We start from the raw sequence: 2805 nt of genomic DNA, 5'->3' as shown, positions 1-2805 counted from the left end.
CCAAAATTTCCACAAATTCTCACGAAAGAAGAGACCATCCGAACATGCCCAAACACCGGTTCCAAAATGAAATATGTTTTAGGATCAAAGACAAGATACAACGAATTGTGATTTTTCTTTTTTCTTTATTTAGAAATAAAATATTATTTTCTACTGAAAATAAAAACAATGAAGTTGATTTTCGAAAAATTAGTATCACTTTAGAATTATTTCAGTGTAAAGTTGAGGACATTGCTTGCACCGTAAATTTTTCCGATACAAGTAGTTTTTTAATCCGTTTTCCACACAAGTATTTAAATTTAGATATGAAAATGACATGTACCAGAAAATTTTTACAGTGCTAGCAATGTCTCCACTTTTACGTCCGATACTCCGATGAATTCTACAATAATATCTATTTTTTGAAAATAAACTTCACTGCTTTGATTTTCAGCAAAAACTAATATTTTATTTCTAAATAAAATTAAAAATCACGAATTGTTTGTTAGTCACCAACAATTGAAAAAATTGTAAATTTTTTTGTTTGACTATTGGATTGAACGCTCAAAATTTTAGGTATCTAGGAAAACTTAAAAGGAAAAAAACAAAAAATTGGTTCTTGGTTGGGAAAAGGTTGGTGGTCAAGATTTGAATCATTTGGAAATTACAACTTTACAAGTGTAACTCGAAGGGGGTCAAACCGAGAGAGGTGGGAGATTTTTGAGCTGTCGTTTCGAAATAGTCAAATTTTGTCATGCAACGAGGAAATGATGGCATATGGTCGTACAAATTTCATGTTTAAATCAATACAAAAGTTTTGGATTCCTAAATTGAAATGCGTACGTGATGGGATGCAATAGAACTGTCGGCATGCTAATGATAAATCCATGTTTGGACGAATGATGCCAATATTGATTTTCCCGGTATGAGCATTACTCTTCTTTAGTGAAAACATGGAGTGCACGTGAATTCGGGACCGTCTGATGGACATCAATTGGAGCTATTTAATTTCCATCAAGATTTGTGCACAATTGTATGTACAAATGAATACTTCAACGTGTATGAATAAATACTTCAATATATATGGATGAATACTTCAATGAAGTATGTTTTGTTTCTTTTAAATACTGTTTTTGTTTAGAACATTTCAGTTACATGATCTGTAACATTGATATATTATTTTTGTTTCGACAGTGGAACATGTGACAACTACTTTTTATTTCCAAAAGATAAAATTAAACTAGAAAGCAATAAAACAATATTCAATACTATTCGGATGCTCTTGTAAAATTAATTGAGGTATACACATATGCTTGTAATACTATTGATACATGAACTATTTACACTTGCACGACGAGAATGAATAGTTTCTCAATGAGGGATGAATATTTGCGTGACGAGATATGAATACTTGTGCAACGGATAACTCGAAAGTGTGTCATCATGTATATCATTTGAAAGATAAAATTGTGCAGAAAATATTCGTGATTTTACATTTGCAAAATTTCTCACAGATTGTCAAAAATATTAGTTAAATTGAACAAAGAAAAAAAAATCACCACTAAAGACGTGTAAAATATGGATAAGTGATGTGTCCAGTTTTTATATTTGCGCTTGCACGACGAGAATGAATACTTTCACGCTGAGAGATGAATATTTGCGTGATGAGAGATGAATACTTGTGCAACGGACAACTTGAAAGTATTTCATCATGGATCTCATTTGAAAGATAAAATTGTGTAAAAAAACATTCGTGGTTTTAAATTTGCAAAATTCCTCACAAATCGTCAGAAATATTGGTTAGATTGAACGGAGAAAAAAAAATCACCTCTAAAAATGTGTAAAACATGGATGAATGATGTGTTAAGTTTTTATATTTGCACTTGCACAATGAGGATAAATGATTTCTCGATGAGGATGAATACTTGTGCAACAGACAACTCGAAAGTATGTCATCATAGATCTCATTTGAAAGATAAAATTATGTAGAAAGCATTCGTGGTTTTAGATTTGCAAAATTCCTCACCGATCGTTAGAAATATTGATTACATTGAACGGAGAAAAAAAAATCACCTCTAAAAACGTGTCTAGTTTTTTTTATAAAATACTTAATATCCTAGGTATGAATACTTGATGTGTTATAAATGAATACTTAATGCATTATAGATGAATACTTGCGCGCGTCAATTGTAAAATCTTTCAAATATTAAATGGTCCACAAATAGTAAGTGGTCCCCCTAGGTAGTTAGTAGTTAATGATTGGGGGATAAATGGGGGATTGTTACGGGGGATAGCTAGGTGCTCCCTAAAAATAATTAGTTACTGATGCAAAAGGAATTTTACATTATTGGAAGATTGAATGTGCAAAAAGTAAATCATGTAATGATTTCTGATACCAAAGATTTAAAATGTACACATGATTAAATAATATAATTCTGTAAGCTTGATTAACTCTAGCTGTAAGGTTACTTTAAAGATTCTCACCAATAGATTAATTCCTGTGATGCAAAGAATCATTCATTCATGTTAAAACTATATTTTAGTGACAATTACATACTTAATGGTCAAACTAGAGAATTCCAACTCTAGTACAAAATAACATAGACAAAGCGCAATGTTATAATCAGAATCAATATATTTTAAGAAGGGATTGTTATTTTGAGGGCATGAATTATACTTTTGAGTGCTGAGAAAATTCTTTTATTTTTAATCCAATGTTATTCCTTGTTAAATAGTTTCTTATTTGCTTCTCATTAATTCTTTTTTTTGAAGGACAGCTGGCAAGTAGCCGGCTGGCAATATATTAATAAAAAAGAATATTTACAT

Source organism: Carex rostrata, chromosome 30 (assembly GCF_964058835.1).
Source record: "Carex rostrata chromosome 30, lpCarRost1.2, whole genome shotgun sequence".
Taxonomy (NCBI): Eukaryota; Viridiplantae; Streptophyta; class Magnoliopsida; order Poales; family Cyperaceae; genus Carex; species Carex rostrata.
Note: the sequence above shows the minus strand (reverse complement) of the source record.